The sequence below is a fragment of the Bubalus kerabau genome, chromosome 15, assembly GCF_029407905.1.
Source record: "Bubalus kerabau isolate K-KA32 ecotype Philippines breed swamp buffalo chromosome 15, PCC_UOA_SB_1v2, whole genome shotgun sequence".
Classification (NCBI taxonomy): domain Eukaryota; kingdom Metazoa; phylum Chordata; class Mammalia; order Artiodactyla; family Bovidae; genus Bubalus; species Bubalus kerabau.
In genome coordinates this window covers 50,072,537-50,085,439 of record NC_073638.1, presented here as the reverse complement: position 1 = coordinate 50,085,439, position 12,903 = coordinate 50,072,537, and the positions used below count along the sequence as shown (strand labels likewise).

The 12,903-nt window shown below is 41.1% G+C and overlaps 1 pseudogene; it reads right to left on the bottom strand.

The window, feature by feature from the left end:
• Positions 1-1,799: 1,799 nt before the first annotated feature.
• On the bottom strand, positions 1,800-2,747 carry LOC129627824 (olfactory receptor 51G2-like; annotated as a pseudogene).
• Positions 2,748-12,903: the final 10,156 nt, after the last annotated feature.

Here is a 12,903-nt window from a genome sequence, read left to right as displayed (position 1 = left end):
TCTTAGTAAGTGTTCAAAGGTGTGTCTCTTGATCTCCCAATAAGGACATGGACCCATCCTTCTGTGTGTCCTCATTCTAACTTATACTGTCTGCCACCAAACCTCCTTAAATTACTGGAGAATTATTTGTTTACAATATTATTTCCCCTGGTGACTTAAACTTTCACACTGAGAAAGTGATATTCCAGTTTGGTTTCCTTATACTTTGACTAGGGATTAGTTCAGCATAGGTAAATAAATATAATTTAAATGAATGACTCTGTAAGGGAGAAATAAAATATGGGTAATGTGTGTCCTTTCTCCTTTCCATCCCAACATCATAAGAAACTATTTATATGGTACACAGAAATGAAGTGAAAGTCGCTCAGTCGTGTCCGACTCTTTGTGACTCTATGAACTGAAGAATACCAGGCTCCTCTGTCCATGAGGGCTTCCCTGGTGGCTCAGAGGTTAAAGTGTCTGCCTGCAATGCGGGAGACCTGGGTTTGATCCCTGGGTTGGGAAGATCCCCTGGAGAAGGAAATGGCAACCCACTCCAGTATTCTTGCCTGGAAAATCCCATGGACAGAGGAGCCTGGTGAGCTGCAGTCCATGGGGTCGCAAAGAGTTAGACATGACTGAGTGACTTCACTTTCACTTTCTTCTGTCCATGGAATTCTCCAGGTCAGAATACTGGAGTCAGTAGCCATTCCCTTCTCCAGGAGATCTTCCCAACCCAGGGACTGAACCCAGTTCTCCCACATTACAGGCAGATTCTTTACCATCTGAGCCATCAGGGAAACCCCAATATGGTACAACTTGATGGAAAATATTAGCGTGTGAGTGACAGACTTACTTGACCTGATAATGTTTATTTTGGCAAAGATCAGTTCCATCAGAGAAGTTAGCTAATGATTTAATCCAGAAAGAAAGAGACTCTGACAAAGTAAATCAATTCCTCTAGCTTTGACTTGTTTATAAAAATCCAGTCAGTTCTCATAAAAATGGCCTCACAGGATGACACCTTTGCTTATTTTTTTAAATCTTCCTTAAAATTCAGAGACAATCCACTTATACATGGTATTCATCATTCAAAGATTGTAACATGATAGTTTCTGAGGGCACAGAATATCCTAAGTCTCCATAAGGAAATGAGGTGCAGTGCTTTAACTGCATTCAAAGGGCTGGAAAATATTAGAGGCTGTGTCTGCTTTTCAGATGTCCTGGAGTTTAAAGAAATTCTGGGCTGCATAATATTCACATTGTGACACACTTCACTTTATTATGATAACGAACACATTTATTTCTTAAGTACACTTTAATTTTTGAAGAATTCCACTGGATTTACACTTTCCAATGTAACTTATCTCTCTATTTAGTATGCAGATCATAAAAAAAACAGTTTGATTTCACTTTTTTGACAGATTTTTAGATAGTAAACTAAGTGAGGTCCTCTTGAGTTTAATTTTGTACGATTCTAGGTTTTTAGTTGGAAGAAATATTAGATGCAATTTTTGAATCCTATCTAATTTGCTTACTTTTACATGAAAATGATACTCTCAGGAGGCTGTCAATTTCCTCTATAACAATCTTTGGAGTTTTTTAACAGACCGGTAATGACTTTCTCAAACAAGAAGCATATTTTTTTTTTTCATTAAGCAGGCACTGTTTTGATGGCTAGAAAAACAGTACAATGTATTTCAGTCAGTGTTTTTCAAAAAATTAATTGATAGGCCAGATGGAAGGAATTCTCTGCCTCCTCTCTTAGAAATCTTCAGTCAGCATGCTGGCTGTCATAACCAGTGTTTTATCCCTGAGGCTCAAAACTTTCTGTGTTGAAACATCTTCAGAATGCATACTCGAATCTCTTTGGCTTTGACAATTTAGACAATTGGGTTGAGCATTGGAGGTACAAGAAAGTGCAAATAGGAGACAAGCATATATATCTGAGCTGGCAGCTTCTTTTTCCCAAAGCGATGGATCATGGACAGGCTGACCTGTGGGGTATAAAATAATAATACAACACAAATGTGGGAAATGCAAGTATTGAGGGCTTTCAGTCATCCAGCATTGGAAGCAATGCTCAATACTGTCTTCAAAATCATCACATAGGAGAGGAGAATGAGGACCGCATCCAGCCCCAGTGTGGAGAGCATCACAAAGAGCCCAAGGCCACTGTTCACAACTGTGCTGGAACTGGCCAGCCTCAGAACATCAGGGTGAACACAGTAGGAATGTGACAGTGCATTCACAGGTGGGAATTGAAGTCTTCCAAGGAGTACAGGCAGGGGCAGGTGGAGGGCAGCACTACGGGTCACACTGGCCAGCCCAATGGCCCCGATGCGCTTGGTTGTCAGGATGGTGGCATAGTGTAAGGGCTCTCGGATAGCCACACAGCGGTCAAAAGCCATGGCCAACAGCACAGCTGACTCAATTACTGAGCATGTGTGGATGAAGAAGAGTTGCACAAAGCAGGTTGCAGCTCCCACCTTCCTCTGGCCCAGGAGAAAAACAGCTGCCATGGAAGGCAGTGTGGAAACTGGGAGCCCCAAGTCAGCCACTGAGAGCATGGAGAGGAAGAGGTGCATGGGAGTGTGGAGGCTGGGAACAGACTTGACAATGTACAGTATGGTAGTGTTGCCCAGCAGAGAGAGAACATAGATAAAGCAGACAGGAATAGCTGTCCAGCAATGAGCCATCTCCAGTCCTGGGAAATCCATCAGTATGAAGAAGAAACTTCTGGCACTATTGTTGATAGGAACTGCCATATCTCTGGGAGATTTTTGCCCTTTAGAAGTTATGGAGACAGCAAAAAGTTACTCTTTTATAGCATTCTCTATCATCTCATCCCATATGGCACCCCTGGCCCATGGCTTCATATAAATATTGCTCTTCTTTTCTCCTCACAATACTGAATCCTGTTCCTTTAGACATTACCCTAGGGTATAATGCTACACTCTCTTTTGGGTGGTTTGTGAAAACAGAGTTTGAGACTAGTTTGTCAAAAGAGACTAGTTTACAAAAACAAATTAGGCCTTTTGTTTATAGAAAACTTCTTTCTCATATGCAGATATTTTAATGGATAAAAAAGGCAGAGCGAAACTCTGTATTGAGAGTACAGTGCCCTTGTACATAATCTAAATAAGTTTTTGTGCCATAATAATAGGGTTCTATGGAGAAAGCAATGGCACCCCACTCCAGTACTTTTGCGTGGAAAATCCCATGGATGGAGGAGCCTGGTAGGCTGCAGTCCATGGAGTCACTAAGAGTTGGACACGACTGAGTGACTTCACTTTCACTTCTCACTTTCATGCATTGGAGAAGGAAATGGCAACCCACTCCAGTGTTCTTGCCTGGAGAATCCCAGGGACGGGGGAGCCTGGTGGGCTGCCGTCTATGGGGTTGCACAGAGTCGGACACGACTGAAGCAACTTAACAGCAGCAGCAGCAATAGGGTTCTAGAGAAACCTAGATTTGGATAATTGTATTTAATGACTTCTTGGTAGTTAGAAAATAAAGTGTATAAGGAAGTTAACAGTAACTCTGAACTCCTTATATAACCAGATCTATCTTTTGCTCTGACAGGACATCAGAACTAATACCTTTAACAAATACCAAGAAGAGTTTGAGTTTTATCTGTATTTTCCCTGGATTTATGTCCCTAATTAATCCTAGTTACAGATCTCTGAAAAATATTTGAATATCTGGTACAGATCTGGGGGAGAAGGAAGGTCAAAACTAAATAATATTTGTCATTAGAAATACAGTATATTCTCAATGCCATGCACAATTACTGAGTTCCTGCTATGTACTCAGTTTAAATAATATACTGACAGATGATGTATAGCTTATGTTTTTGAGGGTCCTCTAACCCATGGGTCAACAGAGAACACATCCATAAACTAATTTATGAGGGCACTTACTATAAGACACATAAAAGATTCCAACTCTCTATCTGCATCCTGCTCTCCATGACTCACCTTTTTAATGATCCTGATTCCCTCACAGACAATTATTAAAGAAGAGAATAAAGTGTGGAATCTCAATTTATGGAGTTCAAATGAGACTTTGTTCACATTGAATGATGCTTCTCTTTGTCAACATTTCCTTGAGCAGTCTTATGTATGTGGCAATTATGAACAGTTAATCTCCCTTATAGTCTAATTCTTTTTCATAAACCAACTATAATGCTGCTCTATAAAGCCATGAAGAATACCTGCAGTCCCCATTTTACATGTTAACTCTTAGTCTAAGGAAAATCCAGAAAAGATATTGTGTGAAAGCTGAGAAATGTTGTCAAAACCAAAACAAGGCATGGCAATTGAATAGTAAAAACATATTGGCACTGATGGTAGGACAAGTAGTGGATGAAGAGGAAGAAAAAGAAAGAGAAGAAGAAGGAGAAACACCTGTAAGAAAAGCAAAGATGGCAGGTGTTGTGCTATTATATTTGAGAAAGGATCTGTAATAGAAAAGGAAAGCTGTTTTTTTTTTAATCTTTTTTTTAATGGGTCAACTACTTAAATCTGAGGGTGGGTAAGTGCTATGATTTATCTATATTGTCCTAATAAAATTTTTCTGAGTTGTGGTTACAGAGGGAGAGATGGGCAATGAGTGGGCTTAGTATCCATCCACCTGCTTTGACAAATTTTACTTATTTTATTATTAATTAAATTTTATTTCATTATAGTTACTTTACAATGTTGTGTTAGCTTCTACTGTATAGCAAAATGAAAAAGCCATACATATAAATATACGAATATCTCCCTGCCTTTTGGATTTGCTTCCCATTGAGGACACCACAGTGCATTGAGTAGAATTCCCTGTGCTACACACGCTTTTAATCACAGTGTGTTTAAAATCACAGATACACTAGGAATGCAGAGAATTACCAGAGAAGGGAATGTATAAAAGGAAAACAGCAGTGGGTACTGCATTTGGTTAGTGGTATGAACTATTTTTTCCAGCATAATTCAGTAATTATTATGGGTCTGCTGTATAGCTCGGCTTTGCAGAGAGGTAGTGCTATATATGAAGCCAAATTCTGAGGAAGTATAGTTATACAAGGGCTTCCCTGGTAGCTCAGCTGGAAAAGAATCTGCCTGCAACACAGGAGACCCCAGTTCAATTCCTGGGTTGCGAAGATCCCCTGGAGGAGGGATAGTCTACCCATTCCAATATTCTTGTCTGGAGAAATTCATGGACAGAGGAGCCTGGCGGTCTATAGTCCATGGGACCCCAAAGAGTCGGACACAACCGAGCAACTGAGCACACACACACACACACACACACACACACACACACAAGGAACAGTCATACAGTTTGAGAATTCATTTACATGTGGAGAAGAGAGATACACTAAAAATGTGTGGACTTTCTCACAAAGAAATGCTAAAATGATAGGAGTTACCAGGCAATGGAAGACAGAGCACATCTGGACAAAGATCAGAGCTTGAAATACAAACCAATGCATGCTTCTCTCTGGATAACCCATAGTTTCTTCTTTAAGTATCTCATCATTATAAACCAAAGGGTTATGACATTTTATTGATCTGTGTCTAATAGTTACAGAAAATAGTGTAAGTTAAATTTCAAAAGTCTTTTTTTTATTTTTGAGTGTACAACTTTCTGAAAAATGTTGCTACATTGCCAATATGTGAAGTGGCTTTCTGCCTATACAGATCTTTAAAAGTGTTAGTGCTGCTTCAGAGCACTAAAGCTGCACAGAGTCCTGGAGTTTCTTGCACTGCCCTGAGAAATGCTACATAAACTAAATTATATCAGTTCTTCAAAGCATAAATGCAGAGCTATTGTGCTTTTAAAAAATCTTATAGTATAGATTTAATATTATCAGTTCTTTAAACTATTTCTTTTAAGAGAAGACCTCTTCATTGCTCTTCATCATGAGGGCTTCATTGATAAATACTTTGTGTCGCCTCTATTACAATGTAGTGTGAGAATTACAAAACATATTTCCAGTTTTTCTTCTTTGCCTCCTTCCTTCTTCCTCATGCATGCTCAGTAGCTTCAGTCATGTCTGACTTTTTGCGACCCTGTGGACTGTAGCCCACCAGGCTCCTCTGTCCATGAGGATTCTCCAGGCAAAATACTGGAATGGGTTGCCATGCCCTCTGCCAGGGGATCTTCCCAATTCAGGATCAGACCTACATCTTCTGCGTCTCCTGTATCACAGGCAGATTCTTTACTCACTGAGCCACCTGGAAAGCCCCCCTCCCTGCCTCCTTGCCTTCCTTTTCTTTTCTTTTAGGTATTACTTTTTCCTTACATTAATTATGGACTTGCAGTTGATCTTAAACTAAATGTCAAGAATTGAGTGAGGAAAGAGGGGCCAGGAATGGTTTCCCAAAGATATAGAATGTATCATATATGAGAAAAAGAGATGTTTTATACCTCCAACAAGTGTCCGTCCTGCCTCAGAAATCTTCACAATCGAGTTTGCAACCATATTTAGGATAGCCCATGACTTCTCTTGACTGCCATTCCCAATATGCATACACTGTGATTTGAGCTAAGCTAGCCTGGAAAATCCCATGGACAGAGAAGCCTGGTAGGCTACAGTCCATGGGGTAGCTAGAGTCGGACACAACTGAGCAACTTTACTTTCACTTTTCACTTTCATGCCTTAGAGAAGGAAATGGCAACCCACTCCAGTGTTCTTGCCTGGAGAATCCCAGGGACAGGGGAGCCTGGTGGGCCGCCATCTATGGGGTCGAGCAGAGTCAGACACGACTGAAGTAACTTAGCAGCAGCAGCAGCAGCAGCAGCTCAAAGTTATTGATCACTCACCTGACCCCAGTGCAGGGACACAACTTCTGCAAATCAAGTGCAGCTGGGACCTTGTATGGCTCCTGCCTTGAGCATAGTTTCAAGTGAGCAGGTTTATAAAGCACTGATTCTGGCTGTCTCTGGAGGCTTACATTCAGTCCCTGTGGCATAGGTTCTCAGAGAAGCATCACTGGTGCATGTGGCAGACGGAACTGTCCATTGCTAATTTTTGTGAATCTTTGCCAGCTCTCCAAAGGATGTATGGTATAAGATTAGAACACACAGCCAGCTCTGCTTCAGGCTTACTTTCTTAACTCCATACAGATGAAAGTCATTATACAGATCGTAGATTTCTGGACCCAGAAATATCTGACATCATATTTAGATCCAGGTGGTACAAGTGGTAAAGATCCTACCTGCCAATACAGGAGATATAAGCAATGTGGGTTTGATACCTGGGTCAGGAAGATCCCCTTGAGGAGGAGGGTATGGCAACCCACTCCCTCCAGGATTCATGCCTGGAGAATCACATGGACAGAGGAGACTGACAGGCTACAGTCCGGGCAAGAATTGGATGCTCCTGAAGCGACTTAGCATATACATTTTAGATCTGTAGTACATACAATCCTTTATATCCTCCAGCCATCCTCCTCCAAACCCAGATAATAACTTTTCTTAAGTTATAAATATCCAGAAGGGTGAGAGTTGAATATCTAGACCATTACTTCCTTAAGTGGTACTCTTAACAGATATCCTCCAAGATAAATTCATTTAATACTGCTTGATCTTTGATACAATAATATACAGTTTACTTTTCCATTGAGAGTTCCCTATCCTCTTCCCTCCTTCCTAAAAGTGAGTGCTTTATTTTTCCCAAGAAATGATTATGAGGGTGGAAGAGATTAAAAGGATTCACCAGGAGCATTTGAAATGGGGTCTGGGTTTTGTTTTAAAGGAGAGAGATATAAGATACAGATCCTGATCACAGAATGTGTGGAGCTACATAGAAGTGGTTTGGTAAGTAATGTACGGACCAAACTGGACATGATATGAAGGGGCCATCTCAAGAGTCCCACACCCACTCCCTAGTTCAGTGATTCACTGAAAGCACTTGTGTAACTCACCATAAAGCTGGTCTTGTGGCTGAGATTTAATGTAGCAAGGGACACTCTGTAGGACAGCGGGAAAAAGATATACTTTGATGAAGGCTAGAAAGGTCCCATGCATGAGTGCTCAGTTGCTTCAGTCCTGTCTGACTCTTTGCAACCCTATGGATTGTAGCCTCCCAGGCTACCCTGTCCATGGGATTCTCCAGGCAAGAATACTGGAGTGGATTGCCATGCTCTCCTCCATGGGATCTTCTTGACCCAGGGACTGAACCTGCATCTCTTATGTATCCTGCATTGGAAGGTGGTTTCTTGATCACTACTACCACCAGGGAAGCCTAGAGAGGTCACCTAAGAGTCTTCTCAGTGTTCCTGTTTTTTGAAGGATCAGTCTAGCAGCAAATCTCAGAGACATATGAGAAATGTCTCTATCCAGATAAGCCTGGAGTGAGAGATATCTTACAAGTTTCTGGTTATATGACCCCACTAAGCAACAAGTGCACATAATAAATTCTATGTTATCTTAAACATGCTGCCAATCTGGTGCATCCTGGGTTACTACTTTGGGCATAGATAATGATGTATTACTCAATAACTATATGAACATTTCAGAGGATTAGTTCTCAGAGTTTGGTCAAGGACTATGAATTAACATGACATCAATTCAAAGCTAGATGGATACTATTCAGTTCAGTTCAGTTCAGTCGCTCAGTTGTGTCCGACTCTTTGCGACCCCATGAATCACAGCACACCAGGCCTCCCTGTCCATCACCAACTCCCGGAGTTCACTCAGACTCACGTCCATCGAGTCAGTGATGCCAACCAGCCATCTCATCCTCTGTCGTCCCCTTCTCCTCCTGCCCCTAATCCGTCCCAGCATCAGAGTCTTTTCCAATGAGTCAACTCTTCGCATGAGGTGGCCAAAGTCCTGGAGTTTCAGCTTTAGCATCATTCCTTCCAAAGAAATCCCAGGGCTGATCTCCTTCAGAATGGACTGGTTGGATCTCCTTGCAGTCCAAGGGACTCTCAAGAGTCTTCTCCAACACGGCAGTTCAAAAGTATCAATTGTTTGGCGCTCAGCTTTCTTCACAGTCCAACTCTCACCTCCATACATGACCACTGGAAAAACCATAGCTTTGACTAGATGGACCTTTGTTGGCAAAGTAATGTCCCTGCTTTTGAATATGCTATCTATTGCTGCTGCTGCTACTGCTAAGTTGCTTCAGTCGTGTCCAACTCTGTGTGACCCCATAGATGGCAGCCCACCAGGCTCCCCCGTGGACCCCTAAATAATAAGGAACATATTTAAAGAAGAGAGTATAGCAGGAACAATTATAGTAACTTGCTAGAGATCATGAGAAGGGTAAATAGGAAGGTTATTTATTTCAGAACATAGAATATATAATCAGAAATGAACATTTTGAGCTAGAAAATTATCAATGAATAATACTGGTAGTTGTGAGCAAAGAGAACCCTGCAAGGGAAGAGGAATGATGGAATAGCTTAAATACATGTGCAGCATAATCATACTTAGATTTTTCAGTTCTGTTTGGAGTGGTTTGAGTATGCAGACAAGGAAACCAACCAGTGGAATGGTTCAATATCTAAATTGAGGCAACTGTTCCCTATCAAAATTGAGGCATGAGCAATGGAAATGTAGAAGTGAAGATTTATGGAAAAATATTAAGAAAGTAAATCTAAAATATTAGTAAGTGATTGGAAATTATGGGAAAATGAGGATCATCTAGGGCCAATAGTTCATATAGTTTGACTGGAGTGAAGAAGAGAAGAGACATGCCATTCACCTAAATGGAGGACTCTAAAGTTGGAGCAGGAGGAAGTAGCAGTTGAGGATGGAGCAGCAGAGAATAAATTCTATCTTGGGCTTGTGGAATTTAAGATTTCTGCATAGCAGACACATATAATTATCCCAAAGTCAGGTGTCAATTTGTGTGTAGCCTAGTAGAGAGAGGTGCTTGGAATTGAAAAAGGCAACATTTGTATCTGGAGACTGACCAGAAAATGCAGTAAGTAGATTTATCCAGAGAAACCAGAGGATAACCAGCACAGAGAGGTGTTGGAGTTGCTGAGAAAGCACAGATATCTAAGAACAAGTCAACAGTCAATCTTGTCAAATATTGACCAGTGAATATCTTATTTTCAGGGCCGTGATTATTTGTGCAGGTTCAGTAGGTGTCTGTCTTCTTTGTGTTGCTGTTCAGTTGCTAAGTCATGTCTGACTCTTTGTGACCCCATGGACTGCAGCACACCAGGCTTCTTTGTCCTTCACTGTCTCCCAGAGTTGCTCAAACTCCTGTCCTTGAGTCGGTGATGCCATCCAACCATCTCATCCTCTGTCACCCCCTTCTCTTCCTGCCCTCAATATGTTTCAGCCTCAAGGTCTTTTTCAATGAGTCAGCTCTTTGTACCAGGTGGCTAAAGTATTGGAGCCTCAGCTTTAGCATCAGTCCTTCCAATGAATATTCATGGCTGATTTCCTTAGGATTGACTGGTTTGATCTCCTTGCAGTCCAAGGGACTTTCAAGAGTTTTCTCCAGCACCACAGTTCAAAAGTATCAATTCGTTGGTGCTCAGCCTTCTTTATAGTCCTCTCACATCTGTACATGACTACTGGAAAAACCATAGCTTTGACTATATGCACCTTTGTCTGCGAAGTGATGTCTCTGCTTTTTAATATGCTGTCTAGGTTTGTCATAGCTTTTCTTCCACAAAGCAAGTGTTTTTTAATTTCATGGCTGTAGTCACAGTTTGCAGTGATTTTGGAGCCCAAGAAAGTAAAATCTATCACTGTTTCCACTTTTCCCCCATCTGTTTGCCATGACGTGAAGGGACCAGATGCCCTGACCTCTGTTTTTTTAAGTTTTGAACAAGCTTTTTCACTGTCCTCTTTCACCCTCAACAAGAGGCTCTTTAGTTCCTCTTCACTTTCTGCCATTAAAGTGGTGTCATCTGCCTGTCTGATTTATTGATGTCTTTGCCGGCAATCTTGATTCTAGCCTGTGCTTCATCCAGCCCAGCATTTCATATGATGTACTCTGCATAGAAATTAAATAATCAGGGTGACAATATATAGCTTTGATGTACTCCTTTTCCAATTTGGAACCAATCTGTTGTTCCATGTCCAGTTCTTTTTATTTTTTTTATAATTTTATTTTATTTTTAAACTTTACAATATTGTATTGGTTTTGCCAAATATAGAAATGAATCCACCACAGGTATACATGTGTTCCCCATCCTGAACCCTCCTCCCTCCTCCCTCCCCATGCCATCCCTCTGGGTCCAGTTCTAACTGTTGTTTCTTATCCTGTATATAGGTTTCTCAGGGGACAGATAGGATAGTCTGGAATTCCCACCTCTTGAAGAATTTTCCAGTTTGTTGTGATCTCACATGCTAGTAATGTAATGGTTAAAATTCTCCAACCAGGCTGCAGCAAAACGTGAACCGTGAACTTTCAGATGTTCAAGCTGATTTTAGAAAAAGCAGAGGAACAAGAGATCAAATTGCCAACATCCACTGGATCATCGAAAAAGCAAGAGAGTTCCAGAAAAACATCTATTTCTGCTTTATTGACTATGTCAAAGCCTTTGTGTGGATCACAATAAACTGTGGAAAATTCTTAAAGAGATGGGAATACCAGACCACCTGACCTGCCTCTTGAGAAACCTATATGCAGGTTAGGAAGCAACAGTTAGAACTGGACGTGGAACAACAGACTGATTCCAAATAGGAAAAGGAATACGTCAAAGCTGTAAAGTGTCACCCTGCTTATTTAACTTATGTGCAGAGTACATCATGAGAAATGCTGGGCTGGATGAAGCACAAGCTGGAATCAAGATTGCTGGGAGAAATATCAATAACCTCAGACATGCAGATGATGCCACCCTTATGGCAGAAAGTGAAGAGGAACTCAAAAGCCTCTTGATGAAAGTGAAAGAGGAGAGTGAAAAAGTTGGCTTAAAGCTCAACATTCAGAAAACGAAGATCATGGTATCTGGTCCCATCACTTCATGGCAAATAGATGGGGAAACAGTGGAAACCAGTGTCAGACTTTATTCTGGGGGGCTCCAAGTCACTGCAGATGGTGACTGCAGCCATGGAATTAAAAGATGATTACTCCTTGGAGGGAAAGTTATGACCAACCTAGACAGCATATTAAAAAGCAGAGACAGCCACTATGGAGAACAGTCTGGAGATTCCTTAAAAAACTGGAAATAGAACTGCCTTATGATCCAGCAATCCCACTGCTGGGCATACACACTGAGGAAACCAGAAGGGAAAGAGACACGTGTACCCCAATGTTCATCACAGCACTGTTTATAATAGCCAGGACATGGAAGCAACCTAGATGCCCATCAGCAGATGAATGGAAAAGAAAGCTGTGGTACATATACACAATGGAGTATTACTCAGCCATTAAAAAGAATACATTTGAATCAGTTCTAATGAGGTGGATGAAACTGGAGCCTATTATACAGAGTGAAGTAAGCCAGAAAGAAAAACACCAATACAGTATACTAATGCATATATATGGAATTTAGAAAGATGGTAACAATAACCCTGTATATGAGACAGCAAAAGAGACACTTATGTATAGAACAGTCTTTTGGACTCTGTGGGAGAGGGAGAGGGTGGGATGATTTGGGAGAATGGCATTGAAATATGTATAATATCATATATGAAATGAGTCGCCAGTCCAGGTTTGATGCACGATACTGGATGCTTGGGGCTGCTGCACTGGGATGACCCAGAGGGATGGCATGGGGAGGGAGGAGGGAGGAGGGTTCAGGATGGGGAACACATGTATACCTGTGGCGGATTCATTTTGATATATGGCAAAACCAATACAATATTGTAAAGTTAAAAAATAAAAAAAATTAAAAAGCAGAGACATTACTTTGTCAACAAGGTCTGTCTAGTCAAAAGTATAGTTTTTCCAGTGGTCACATATGGATGTGAGAGTTGGACTATAAAAAAAGCTGAGTGCCAAAGAATTGATGCTTTTAAACTGTG